The following is a 15,012-nucleotide window of genomic DNA, read 5'->3' as shown; positions in this document are numbered from 1 at the left end:
ACATGCATCCAGCGCCCCAAATACTGCCTTATACCATCCAGTACCGATATTTTCGGTGAATGTTACTCATTATGATACACTGCCTCCCTTCCCCAAATCAAAACGCTACAATTTCACAAAACTCCACAAACAAAATGGGCAAATGCACCAGTACCAGAAAATTGCTGCATTCCAAACAGCAGATCATACTTCATACACAGATTAAAATAACCAACAGTATCATCGTCTTGTGTGCCACCGGCTAAAAATACTACAGACTGCTCTTTATTAGTTTTATTTTCATTTGCAATAGATGCAAAGTTCGAGGCCATATGGTTAATTCCACAAGTGAAATATGGTTAGTAATTATTTCTTATATTATCCATTCTGAATAACATCTAATCTAGCTGCTCTAAGAGTCCTGATTAGATAAGGAGGAAACATTTCATGTCATTAGCTATACACAGTTTCATCTTGTTTAGGAACTGCAATTGTAATGAATACCAGATGAGTGGAAAGTACAGGAGGGTTCCAAAACCACCTCCAGGAACGAGGAGTCGGTCAACACTTCACCGTCTACTGCAATCCCGAGATACCCCTGAACTAGCCCCGAGTACGGTCATGGAGTTCCACAAAGTCCATTTTTCCCACGTCCACTCATATATTCAAGTCAAGGTTTTCCTCTTTCTTTGTCAATCGGTCATGACGGAAACAGAACAAGGTTAACCCAGTTTGGACCACTATACACAACCAGGACTCTACACTTGTGTCCTAATGAACTATTAAGGTCCCTGGAATTGAGTGTGGCCGGGGTGTGCGGAGGACGGAAACAGCAATGCCGCCTCCGTCCTCTGCACCAGGCCTCCCCACCCCGAGCCACTCCAAGTCTGTGCAGTTTTTCTTCTCTTTTTCTTTTAAGTAATTTATTTGACAGAGCACACGCAAGAGAGAGGAAAACACAAGCAGGGGGTGGGAGGGGGAGAAGCAGACACCTGCTGAGATGCGGGGCTCCATCCCAGGACCCTGAGATCATAACCTGAGCCCAAGGCACCTGAGCCACCTAGGCAACCATTTTGTTTTGTTTTGTTTTTCAAAGATTTTATTTATTCATCTGAGAGAGACAGAGAGTGGGGGTGGGGGGAAGAAGCAGGCTCCCCGCTGAGCACGGAGGTCAGAGCTCAGATCCCAGGACGCTGGGATCCTGACCTGAGCCCGAAGGCAGATGCCTAACCGACTGAGCCACCCAGGCGCCCCAGTTTTCATCTGTGAGACATACGGGAAAACACACTGGAGGACGGAGAAGCTGGGAAGGGAGCGCAGACTAACGGAGCTCTCATAATTTAGCTGCGTGAGTCTGAAATTAGCAGCTTGTTATTTACACAGACGCACTCCCCGGCTAGGGTGTGACCCAAGTCTCTCGGCACCTCGCTCCAGTTCAAATAAGGAAGAGAGCCACGGGGCTGAACTTCTCTGAAATCAAGAAGGTAAATGAAGCAGTGGAGCAAGAAGCTTGATTACTGCATCCAATTTACATAATCTGCAACCGTTGATTAGGTGGTTTCTCCTCATAGAAAGTTAAAGGGCCATCCTCAGGGTAAACCTCATGCTCCCCCGCTCTCGTACAGGGCACCCCCGTTGCCCAAGTCTGTTCCAGGAACCAGAGGCAGCTCGTCCATCATCTCACTCGCACACCCAACGGCCAGCGCAGGCCCGTGTCCGGAGAAAGGTGACACGCGAGACAGTGGCCGTCAGAGCCGCGCTCCTGAAATCACGTCTAAGGCGGCAGGCCCTCATCGGTCCCAGCTCTCCAGACGGGATGAAACATCTGTTTGTGTCTCATGAACCCTTTTGATGATTTATAAGATTCCATAGATCTCTCGGCCCTCCCCCCCGAGAAAGTGAGTAAGTCATCCTTTCTCTGAAATCACCAAAGGCCCCATTCCACCCCTTCCCACCGCACCCCCCCACCGGCTTAGCTCAGAAAACGGATTGGAACTGAATGTCTAGGCTGCTTCCTTATGCCCTTTTAATAAAGCCAACCACAGCAAAGAACACAGAAATTAGTGGCAAGTACAGAGCTTTTTGCCACTGGGATTCAGAGCTTTGGACAAGCCATTCCGGCTGTCTGGCTCCAGCTCTCCTCTCGGTAACCACCACCCCCTCGCCGGCCTGCCCCACACCACCCTCGGAGATCAAAGGGAGCACTTACGATTTATAACATCCTGAGCAATCTGGGAATCCCAAGAGGGTTTTGTTACCTTTCCCATCCCTCACTGTCTCTGCTCCAAAACACGTTTTCTAATGAGGCAGGCCCGCCCCGGCACAGCCATACCCGTGAATCAGGCCGGTCCGAAACGACGCTGGGGGGCGGGCTGCGGGGGAGGGTCAGGACAAGCTCTTCATGGGTGTGTGGTTCTCAGACTCTTATTTCCGGCTAGAGGCTGCATGGCAAGCTTCTCGCTACAGATGAGGTAGCCACAACAGCAAAAACCAAGAAACGCCCAAAAGTTCCTGCTGCACGTGTAAAAACGTCCCGGGTATCCTAGGGGGAAATCCTGCTTCTTCTACTGGAACCCCTGCGTGACTGCAGAGAGTACCCCCCAAACCCAAGCAGCAGCTCCCCTGACCTTTGTCCCTGACTCTCTTTCTTTTCCACTCATCTTTTAAAACCCAAATGCCAGGGCACCTGGGTGGCTCAGTCCGTTAAGGTTAAGGTCTGCCTTCAGCTCTGGCTCTGATCCTGGGGTCCTGGGATGGAGCCCCCCGCATCCCTGCTCAGCGGGGAGTCTGCTTCTCCCGCTGTCTGCCCCTTTCCCCTGCTCACGCTGGCTCGCGGGTTCTTGCCCTGTCAAACAAATTAAAAAAAAAAAAAATCTTAAAATACATATATAAAAATAAAGCCCAAATGCCGGCCATAGCCATGTGCCCTCCAGCCTGGCCCTGGACTTCAGCTCTCTCCGTGCAGTGCAGACACAAAGGAAGAGCAGCAACTGCGTGTGTGCTCACTCCCCTCACTGTCCCGGTCCCTTCTAGGAAAACCAGAAACCAGACTCAGCAAAGAGGGCAGGAGAAGGGAGGCATCAACACTGCAGCCTGTGGGAGCAGGACTGCTGTGGAAAACAAACCACCAGCAGGGCTCCGCTCCTCCCTCAGCCCAGTTCTGCACACCCCAGCTTTGTATAGTGCCTTGGAGGACATAAATGTCCCCTGCCCCATGGCACAGAAGGGCCTAGAACAAATACCTATGCATCCCCCTCAGAGCAGAAACTCAACGGAAGGAACACACTCAAACTGAAACGCAAAAAACACATTCCAAGCCAACGTCTCATGAATTCAGACAGCATGCTGTAGTTGGCATTCTGGAACCCCCTGGTTACACCATAAGCCATCAGGTAGCTTTGGAAGAGCTCACCTTGTAATCAGGGCAAAATTTAAGTGCAAGAGGCAAGCAAAACTCCAGATTTACTGAGGCAAAAGGTAAAAAACTTCCTAGGGAGTTTTGGGGGAAATTACTCTTCAAGCAAGGTTTGCAGATATCAAACCAAAGTTTCTGTTACCCACAAATCGATGCATCAACCTTTAAATGACTCCGAAGTGACACCAAACCATAAACAACCGCCTCAGAAAACAAACCACTGTCCTAAATGATACTTACACATTCTCGATTGCAAGAGGAAAAAAAAAAACAGACATGTTAATCCGGTCTCTTCATTTTAGAGACATTGTTTCTGAACGGGTCCTAAGAGCTGTTTCTTCCCCCCTTTCTCAAGGGGTTTTCACCGACAGGAAGAAATCATTTCTGACTAAAAAAATTCTATTGCTTAAAAAAAAATTTTTTTTTTCTGTTGCTAAGTTGATACAATCAAGTTAAAAATTCTGCAGCAATATTCCACTTTTAATCATAAGTAACTGGCAGCAAAAGGACGCATGAAATCACGACTGGTTAACACAGGGACTCATTCTGCACCAGACGTACACTCATATAAACCCTGCATCAAAGGGACTGCTGTGACTCCCTTTCCACTCGGGGGGAAGTGGAGGCGCGCACAGGATAAATGACTTGCCCACAGTCCTTCCACTAGCGTCACAGGTGAGCTTCAAACCCAAGGCCTCTGGCTCAAGCGATCCTTTCACCGCATCACACTGCTTCAAAGGCCTGCTAAAGACTGAACAAGAGCTGAGCTCTTTAAAGAGACTGAGGACATTCCAAAGCCACAGAGAGAGAGGAGAACAATCTTGGCAGTGACAGGATTTCAGTGATACCACTACTGCTCACATCAAAAATGGTCCAAAAAGGCCTCTTTAAAAAATATATATATTTTTTAAATATATAAAATATATTTTTGGACATATATATATATATATGACCTTTTTTAAAAAAAAAAGATTTATTTATTTGAGAGGGAGCATGCACGAGCACATGTGTGGGGCAGGCAGGGACAGACAAAGAAGACAGAGCCAACTCCACGCTGAGCACGGAGCCCAACATGGGGCTCGATCTCACGACCCTGAGGTCATGACCTGAGCCAAAAATCAAGTCAGGCACTTAATGCAGCATGCCACCCAGGTGCCCCAAAATGTCCCCGGTTTTAAGCATTCTGAAGCACAGAAAGTACTACCGCCCTTGGCAAACCTTAAGATTATTAAACAGGCAACCTTTGTTATAAAATATTCCTACAGCAGAATCTGTATTTTGCCTATCTTTTCAAGAAAGACACTTGCTTTTTAGAATCAAAACATCTACAGCCCCCCCACCCCCCCCCCCCCCACCCCCTGCCCAGCCCCTTAGCTGTACCTGCAGTATTAGTTGAAAAAGTACTTAACCAAATGACATTTATGGAATGGAACCAAAAGAAAGCAGGACCCATGTGAACTATCTATGCTGTAATCCTGGCTCCAGATTATGTCCTCAGCCTCCAGGAAATCCATCTGAACAAAGAAGATTAATTTAAAAGCATCACTTCCCTTTTTTTCATGGATCTGGGAACCACAAAAAAAAAAAAAAAATCGTTAAAAAATAATTTGTATTTCAACAGTCAGTCATAATAAATAGCAGGTACTAAGGAGATGGCCAGGACACTGGGCCCAGAGGACACATAACCATATGACTTCCTTTTTTTTTTTTTTTTTTTTTAAGATTTTATTTATTTATCTAGAGTGTGAAGATGGGGAGGGGCAGAGAGACAATCTCAAGCAGACTCCAAACTGACTGAGGAGCGCAACACCGGGCTCAGCTCACCACCCTGAGATCATGACCTAAGCTGAAACCAATAGTCAGGTGCTTAACTGACTGAGCCACCCGGGGGCCCCAGGACTTGCTTCTTCAAAGCACTTTCCTAATTCCGGATAAAATATTAGGCTGAAAACTCCAATCAGACCTGAATTAAGAACTGAGCACACACCCCCACTCCTTCCTACAAATAACTCAGGACTACCACACCTGATGGGGAACCCCATTTGACCACACCCCCTAATTTTGAAGAGAGATGAACTGCACCCTAGACACACGGTGGTTCCCAACACTGGTGGTGTCGGTCAGAACCCGACTCCACTCCTCCCTCTGGAGTTTACGGGCCCCCCCCTCCGCGTCCCATGCTGACACGATCACAGCTGTCTGAAACTGTAATTCTTCTAGATGAGGTACCAACTCCCACCTTGGTTCTCACTACCCTGGGCCAAAGTCAGCTGTTCTCATTGGGGAGAGAAGTAAGGCCTCACTTTGCAAGCCGCCCACACTTAAATTAAACGAACAAAATTCCCAGAGACCAACATGGCTTCTGATGCTCTGTAGTCCTACAGTCCGTGTCATAAAGAAGCTGACATTTGTCCCTGTATGTCAGTACAACGGCAATGCTCAGACAAGCTCCACGCTCCTCCTGTTTCCTGTGAAACTCTCACAGGAGCAGCCAGGACCAAACTGGGCCAGGTATCCAGGTATGGTTTGGGGGGTTGGGTTTGGTTTGGTTTGGTTTGGTTTTGGGGGTTTTGGGGGGATTTTTGTTTTCTTTTTTGTTTGGGGGTGTTTTATTTTTTGCTTTACTGATAATTCTCCAGAAACCAAGAATCGCAAAAGACTAATAATAACTCACGAATTATTACTGCAGTCCCGCTTCACAGGCCCCAAAACGCTTCTTTCAAGATCTACCTTCTAGCCTCTGTGTCCCATGGATTCCCTCCGCCACTTTGCAAATTCAAGCTCCCTCTTCCCTGCCCCTCCAAGAGACCTCGAAGTCATTTCCAGGGCCAATACACAAGTACCAAAGTATACAGGAACTTCAGCTACTGCAGGCTTTTTACTGACCTCCCAACACCATCGAAGCCAGGCCCGTGACGGATGACAATGTGAACTACGTGAAATGGCATATTTCAAAGTTTTCCTTACTCGTCCGTCCCTTCAACACCACTCAGGAAGCGTGAAGTGCCAGACACTGTTCCAGGGGATTGTGAGCAGGAACGAGGAGATTCCTGCTCTCAAGAGCTTATATTCCGTGGAGAAAACCAAAAACGAATGAGGAACGAATAAGGTATCGGAGAGGAAATGGTAAATGGCTAGAAAGAAAAGAGCAATGGAGCAGATTACCCTACAGGAGTGAAACACAGGTGCCCCCCCCCCCCGCCCCCACCCTGAGGCACAGTGGGCCCTCTGGGCAGACCCGCACTGGAGGTCCAGGCCAACCTCGCCACTCAACTGCCTCAGTTAACTTCACTAGGTTCCTGGACCTCTGGAAGCCTCACAGGTATCCTCACCTGGGAACAGTAACTGCTATCCAGAATCAGAGGGACAGAGGGACGTGTCCTAGCAAGACCTTGGGCAGCGAGAGACAGAAGACTCTTCCCAAACAAGATAAGGAAGAGAAAAACAAAAGGGGTGCCTAGAGCCAAGAGGACATTTCGGCTCCCTAAGGGAGATCGCCAAAGGTGATTACCAACACCCACCCTACAAGGTCCAGGGAAAGGTTTAAATGACAATGACAAATATACTTAACAGTACTTCATTTCTTAAAAGCCCAACTGGGAGGGGCCTGGATGGCTGAGTCAGTTAAGCCTCTGCCTTCAGCTCAGGTCATGATCCCAGGGTCCTGGGACTGAGCCCCACATGGGGCTCCCTGCTAAGCGGGGAGTCCGCTTCTCCCTCTGCCTCCACTGCTCCCCACCCCTCCCCCGGCTAGTGCATGCAGGAGCACACTCTCTGTCAAATAAATAAAATGGGAATAAATGTGGAAAGAAACTGCCTAATAACCTGTTCTTAAACAAGTTCATGTATCTATCAGGCAGGGAATGCTGTCACCAAGCCTGGTTTCAGACTGGCTGTTCTTCCCCATTTTCGCAAGCCAAAAAAACTAGTGCCCCTGACACACCATCGCTGGAGTTTAAGCATCACCCCATGATTTAAACAGGCATGGTTCTCCACTCTGGGCTTGCACACACACTCTACTAAAGCACCCAGTGCAGGCTTTGGTGTGACCAGCAACGCAGGTCACCGCTGGGCTGAACAGATTCATCAGAAGCAGCCCTCTCTCCTCAAGGTGTGTGGTCACCAGAGACGAGGTCCAAAGGCCAGGTCTATGCTGTGAAGAAGTGTGTCCTAGTTGCCAGGGTTTGGACAGAGCCTCCTGGGGCAGGAGGAGCTGGCACACCGTGACTCCCAGTTCAGGCCGCCCCCCAAACCCGTCCCTGACAAGACACTGGCTCTCAACACAGCACTTTCTTCACACAAGAAAAAATGTGTCATTACAGCATGTATGCACCAAGCAAGCACAAAGATCCAACGGAACGGGACTTTCTCATCCATTAAAGCTGCATTAGCAGAGATAATCAGACAATCTTCCTGTTCCTGAAGGCCCTGCCTTCCTCCCCATTTGGAAGAAGGCATGCTTCTCCATTCCTCTGGAAGGAAGGAATGTTGCCTACCGCTAACTCTAGGACATTCGGCACTGAACCCTTTTCCAAAAATCTAAGTTTCAAAACAAGCAACTCGATCAAATGAAAAGCTCACCTACTTTGTGGAAAGGGAGGCTGGCGACCTGGTGTAAGGGGAAGGCGCTGACCCAGAGTCAGAATGCCAGCATTTAGATCCAGCCGATAGTACAGAACAAGGATTTTTTTTTTTTTCTTTACCCTCATCTGGAAGGGGGAAGGCGGAGGACTGGTCTCTCTCCAGTCATTTGGCTTTTTCAAAAAGTTTCAGTTTGTGTGGAAGATACAACAGGGTGCTTTCAACGCCCACTTGAGGAACAGACTCTAGAAAATAATGCAAGGACCCTGCCATTCCTGAAGCCGAGAGAGAAAGACCGAAAGCACAGAAAACCAAAGAAAGGCAAAGACAGACAGAAAAGCCCAGAAAGACAGAAAGAAAAGGAAAACTTATTCAGCTATAAAAGGAAGGAATAAACTTCTGGTACACCCAGCATGGGTGAATCTCAAAAAGGCATTGCAGGGAAGGAATTCGACACAAAAGTGTTTCCATTTATAAGAAATTTTACAATAATGCTAGAAATCAGGTCAGCGTTGGCCTGGGGCTGGGGGAGGGGGAAACTAGCTGCAGAGAGGAATAAGGGAACTTTCTGAGGTGACAGAAATGTTGCATCTGGACGCCTGGGCGGCTCAGTCGGTTAAGCATCTGCCTTCAGCTCAGGTCATGATCGCAGGGTCCAGGGATGGAGTCCCTGCTTGGTGGGGAGCCTGCTTCTCCCTCTGCCTGCCGCTCTCCCTGCTTGTGCACACTCTGTTTGATAAATAATAAATACATAAAATCTTAAAAAAAAAATAAGTATTGCATCATCTCGATGGCATGACCCAGGTGTATGCAGTTGTCAAAATTTATCCAACTGTACACCTGAAAAGGGCTGTGCTGCAAACTGTACTTCGATAAACTTGACTTCTTAAAAAAATCCTGAACAGATTTACAATTGTTTAAAAACAAAAGAGGGGTAGGGAGGCAGAATTGAGTTGTGACAACTCCTTAGGTTAAACTGATTTTTCTGGAGAACAGCCACCCAAATTAAATACAAGTCAAAGCCAGAAGCCACACCTTTGGTGATACACTTGATGGACCTGGTCCAATGGTGGAAAATTCCTCCAAGTTCCATGCTGTTAAAAGTGACTTATTAAACAAATATTTACAATTCAAACCCTTTCAAGACTTGAGATATTTAAAGGAAAAGTAGATTTTATCTTTAAAAAAAAAAAAGGAAAAGGCAAGAGAAAACTAGAAAGTCACTTCTCTGCAAAATGAATCAGCGTACCATGTGTGGTTTGTGTGAAGGGATTTGTTTCTGGGTTGTGCAGAAAAGCAAATCCAATACTAATCTGCGGGGAGAAAAAGATGTGCTCACAAGTGCTCGTACTTTTTCAAACCCAGAAATTCATACTCCCACGTCTGAGGGAGGCTCCCCACACTCGGGCTTCGTACTAGGTGGAAGGAAGCAGGTGATCAGCACTCCTGGGGTGGTTACTGGATTTAGGGTGGGGAGGATATGGATCTCCTGTCCCAGTCTCTCAGCTTCTAGAAGGGGGACACCCCCAGAGACCAAACAAAGAGTGCTGATTTTCAACATTGAAATCCCATCTCATGGAAGACACTGGTTAGAAGTCCGAGGCCCATTCCCTTTTAGTATGTGCAGAAACTTCCATGCATAGATGAGGGTTATCCCCTTGTCCCCAGAACCGCCTGCCATGAAAGTGCAGACAGCATGGCGCAGAAACAGGAGTGGGTGCTGGGGACGCAGTGAAAGCCTCGTGCCTTGAGCATCCCTATGCTAGAATTCAGGGCCATCTTCCACTCAGCCTGTGTTTTGCTATGTAAATCATGTTTCAGTTTTGGTTGGGGTAATACGGGAGAGAGAGACTTATTAATGCTATCTACAAATGGTAAGCTCAACAGACAGGTTTTTTCCGCTGTGACGAGTCATTTGTAAAGAATACTGATTTTCTTAATTTTATTCTGCAAAGCGGCTACGGCAGGAAGCGTCACTTTTATGCTGTTCTGCAGGGCAATGATAAAAACTAATATTCATGTATTTTGACATAAATCACATGCTTGTGTTGCTCTAACCAGTAGTAGGAGGCAAAGGCACTTAAGCAGCACTTCTAGAAATTAAATTAGTTATCTGGTGTTCATCTGTTTTCACCAGAGACGCCCAGCCCAGCCAGCAAGCCACTCTGGGAAAACCTCCCTTGCCTCAACCCACAGCTGGATTAGCTGCTTCTCCTTGAGAAGACTCCGCACACCCTCTGGGTCCCCACTGCTTCCCTGACTCTTCTTCTGAAGAGAAGATTCCAGATATTTTTAAACTGCATTGAAAGAATACATGTTTCCTGCAGAAAACAGAACTAAGCTTTATCTCGAGTACCCCTCCTTCTTCTCCAAGTCCTGCCTACTCTGTCCCATCTCAGAACGCTACAATGTCCTTAGGAACACACAGCTCTCCATCACCCTATTCACCTGGGTAACTGCCCTCTCCCGGTCTCTCTATACCCTAACATCCAGAAAGCCTTCTTTCGGCCTTCCCTGTGTACGTGCTGTTCCTCCCAAGTATGCCAAAGCGTGCCCGCCACGCTTGCACACCCTTACACACCCTCCTCCGTCCCTGTGTAATAAAGAGCCACCCAATGGGTGCCCAACACTCAGTGCGGGCCCAGCTTAAGGCCGGAGATCAAGAAATATGACTCAGATAAACAAACAAAAATAAAACTGAATGTGTTTTGACCACACCTATATACAAACACTGCTGATCTGGGCGTATAACCTTTTATACTAGGTTTCCTAAACAGTGGATTGAAATGATTTTAACCTGTACATACTGTTTTCTCACTTGTTTCTTTCATTTAGGACATGAGGTCATTCACTATTCTTGCTACGGTATCATTTTAATGATTGCATGGAACAGATGTTCCCTAATTTAACCAATCTCCTATTGGTTACCATTTCAGTGTGATACAACAGTGAAACACACTTGATACATATCCCTATGGCCGAATCTAATAAAGTCTAGAAGCGGAGGAGCCAAATCAAAAGGCATGCAAAATGTGTTAGCCCTAACATACCGAGAGCTTGAAACATGGGTTACAAGTTTTTGAGGGTCAAAACGGGGTGTCCACAACCAGAAAAACGGAGGCCCCTGAAAACTTCCCTTGAAAAATGGCTGAGGCAACAAAGGATTGTTGAGCCCAGAGAAGATGAACAATGAGCCTGCTGGATGGGAGATGATGTTTGATTCCATCAGAGGACAGAACTGGAATCAGCTGAAAGGGCCGGAAAGAGGGACTCCATCAAATCCGAAAGAATGGAATTTTCCCCAAGAGCTTTCCAACGTGGACTCTGCAGTTGCTGTTAGTACTCAAGGCCCCGGGCGACTGGAATCCCAATGAGAGAAGAGACATGGGGCCAGCGTCACCGGGAGGTCATCAGTCACCCAAAAAGATCATTCGTGTTCGGCTACTACTCTCGTTTAACCTTCCAGAGGGCCGTCCATGGCATTCTTCAGGTAAAACTGGAAAACAGCCACAGTGAAACTTTCCTACGTCGTTGGAAGCCCTATCAGAGCTCACAGCCTGTTTAACACACGCAGACGGCGGCCAGGCACGGAGTCACGGTGGACCCAACAGCCGGCTCCGTCGCTAACAGCCTGGTACCATTTTTTTTTTTTTTTTTCGGTACCATATTTTCAATGGTGGATCTCATGTCTCCTCAAAATGGGGAGGGTCGCACTTCACTCACCGCTTACGGTCCTCACTGTAATATATGTAATAAAAATAAATGACTCTCCTGATAACATTTGGTGCAATTGCCCAATCTCCCTCTTGTTATGTTTTTTTTAAAGAAAGGAAGACATTCAACAGATCAACTGTCACTATTTAACCACAAAGTGGGGAGCAAGGGGATAGGATTATCTCTTCCTCAATTTTACCAACGTTCATATGTAAATGAAGTTAAGTCTCTAAAAGATACCTTTTCTTTTTTTTTTAAGATTTTATTTATTTGACACAGAGATCACAAGTAGGCAGAGAGGCAGGCAGAGAGAGAGGAAGGGAAGCAGGCTCCCTGCTGAGCAAAGAGCACAGCAATGACCCCAGGATCATGACCTGAGCCAAAGGCCAAGGCTTTAACCCACTGAGCCACCCAGGCGCCCCACCTTCTATTTTTTTACAATTTTATTTATTTCTTTGTGAGGGAGGAAGGGAGAGCAAAAGCCAGGAGCAGGAGGCAGAGGGAGCAGCAGAGCCCGCTGTGGGGGCTCAATTCCAGGATCCTGAGATCATGACCTGAGCTGACTCAGGCGACTCCCCCTCCCCACCTTTGTGTTTTTAACAAGGAAAATAAAAGAAGGAGCAAAAACACCACTGTAGTCTAGTTTCTCAGGAAAGGCAGGGGGATAAGCGAAACGGTAAACAGTGCCAACATCAAGTCCTCGGTGGCTCTCAGTAAGATTTCGGAGCCAGACAGCCCGCGAGCTGGGGTCTGACATGTGGCTAACGGTACCTGCTGACACGGCTGGTGTGAGGATCAAGTGAGTTAATACATGCAAAACGCCTAAGACAACTGGCCTGCGCGTAGACAGTGCCACGGAACTGTCAGACGCATTCTCACCCTCGCTGTCATTTCCATGTGGACAAAGAGGGATGAGGACCATGAGAATAATGAAGGACCGCGCGTGAGCAAGAAGGGCTGCTGGTGAAGGTTTATTTATTTATTTATTTATTTTAAGTTCGAGCAGTGGGGCCGCCTAGGTGGCCCACTGGGTTCGGTGTCTGACTCGGTTTCAGCTCAGGTCCTGATCTCGGGGTCGTGATTCCGAGCCCCAGGTTGGGCTCCACACTGGGCATGGAAGCCCACTCAAGAATAAATGAAATAATAAATAAATTCAAGATATAAGCAGAATCGCCATCCAACAGTCCACCTTCTAAAATTTCATTTAGCAGAACATGGGGGAGACTAAGGGTGGCGCAGTCGGCCAGGTCTTCGGCTCCTGACTCTGACTCGGGCCAGGGACTCAAGGTTTGTGAGATGGAGGCCCAGGCGGGGGGGGGGGGGGGGGGGGGGGGGGAGGAGGCGGGCATCTGTGTTCAGTGCAGAGTCTCCTTGAGATTCTCTCTCTCTCCCCTCCCCCGACCACACCCCACACTCCCTCTCTCTAAAATAAATGAATCTTCTTAAAAATAAATAAACAAACGCAGAATGCCATGTCATTGTAGGAAGGAGGTTTTCTAAGATGGTAGTTGCGGTTCTTAAGCCAACACAAAAGAGTTAAACAAAACTCACCAGGATGCTAAAGTAAAAAGAGGGAAAAGATTAAGATGACTAAAAGCTGCTAAGGGACATTCTGGGGAACAAAACCGAATTATCTGCACCGATCCAAAAGACTGGAAAAACTCAATGAGAAAGTGACGTCACTCCAGTGCTGGGGCATGAGCTTTAGAATGGAGACTCAGGTCTGAATGAGAAAAACCCACTCTAGTGGGGTTTCTAGTTGAGCATGTGCTTGTTTTAGCTGTCACTGACTGGCTCCAAAGAAAATAATTAAGTTTTAAGCTACACTGGCTAGGAGTCTGGATTTCTTGGACCTGATGAATTATGCACTATAATGAACTCTGCAAATTAACTGAAACCAGACTCTGCTATCCTAGCAAATTTGGGCAATGAATATGTATTTCTCATTGGCTACTCATAAGATGTCTGAAATCAATCACATAATTAAAGGGAGAAACTGAAGTACAGAAATATACAAAATTCACCCCCCCCCACACACACAAAAGCTTTCTTGATTTATGGAAGGGCATCATCAGAAAAGGGAAAACCATCCAGAGCAACATCCAAAGCCTCAAATACTAGATAATGAAATTCAAAAATGATCCAGTCAAATTTCCTGGTGGGTGAGATGCAGGTCCTTTTCAGAAGCCACAACCGCCCCTCTCCTTTTCCCCAAAACGGAGCTCCAAGGAATTTTAAAGCTCAAATGTAAATGTTAATTGCAATTTACTAAAAACAGAACAAAGAAAAGAGATGTTTAAACTCCAAAGTATGAGGATGCAGACAGAAGAAAGGACGGGCTCTCAGTCTTCCCACATCTTCCATGTGTTCTCCATTCCACTCGCCCTCATGCTTCTCTCCCTACTTGCACCCTGTTCTGCCCTCCTCTGGGAAAGCATTTCCCACGCCCGTTCAGGAGTCCAAACAATTCCAAATTCAACTATGCTGCCGAAAACAGCTTCTAGGGAGGAGCTGGTAAGATTTTTCTTACCTGGGCGCTGGTGAAACAACAGGTATGTTCCGTTTCTGAAACCTCAATGTGCATCAGGATTCGTGAACATGTCTAATGTGTGCTACTTCCATAGAAAGTTTGAAGACTTCTGGGGGCACCCAGGGGGCTCAGTGGGTGGAGCACGTGACTCCTGACCTTGGGGGTTCAAGCCCTACAATGGGTACAGAGACTACTTTGGGGGGGGTATTTATTTGAGAGAGAGAGAGAGCATGAACAAGCAAGCAGGGGAAGGGGCAAAGGGAGAGAGGGACAAGGAGACTCCCTACTGAGCACAGGGCTCCATCCCAGGAACCTGATCATGACCAGATCCAAAGACAGACGCTTAACCGACTCAGCCCCCCAGGCATTCCAGGTGCAGAGAATACTTAAAAAATAAAATCCGAGGGGCACGTGGTTGGCTCAGTCAGTTAAGGTTAAGAGTCTGCCTTCAGCTCAGGTCAGGATCTCGCCCCTTGCTTAGCGGGGAGTCTGCTTCCCCCTCTCACTCCTTCTCTCTCTCTCTCCCAAACAAATAAGTAAAATCCTTAAAAAAAAAAAAAAAAAGAAGAAGAAGAAGAAGAAGCATAAACTAGGTAATTCTCCGCATTTTAAAAAACACAGTAGTGAATGCTAGTAAATTCTTTCCTTAAAGAAGCTGGAAATAACGTACATATGTGCATAACTGGATGGGTAGAGCACAAATACCCCTGAGAGGGTGAGACCCCTTGTTCAACACTCAGACGCTGTCCCAGGAATTCCTAATACTCCACCTGAGCTGGTGAGCTCATCTCTC

The 15,012-nt window shown here is 47.1% G+C and overlaps 1 protein-coding gene across 2 annotated transcripts in view; it reads right to left on the bottom strand.

Annotated features, from left to right (window-relative positions):
- The window catches only part of JARID2 (jumonji and AT-rich interaction domain containing 2), a 257,277-nt gene that overhangs the window by 186,787 nt on the left and 55,478 nt on the right, over positions 1-15,012 (bottom strand). The window contains exon 1 of one of the 2 annotated variants that reach the window (XM_046004329.1): positions 2,189-2,264. The exons of the other annotated variant lie outside the window; for it this stretch is intronic. The gene's annotated coding sequence lies outside the window, so the exon portion shown is untranslated. Of the gene's footprint in view, positions 1-2,188; positions 2,265-15,012 lie in introns of those variants that run through there. 2 annotated transcript variants of the gene reach the window in all.

This window comes from Meles meles, chromosome 5 (assembly GCF_922984935.1).
Source record: "Meles meles chromosome 5, mMelMel3.1 paternal haplotype, whole genome shotgun sequence".
NCBI classification, from domain to species: Eukaryota; Metazoa; Chordata; class Mammalia; order Carnivora; family Mustelidae; genus Meles; species Meles meles.
The sequence above is the reverse complement of the archived record's forward strand: the minus strand, read 5'-3'. Positions and strand labels throughout refer to the sequence as shown.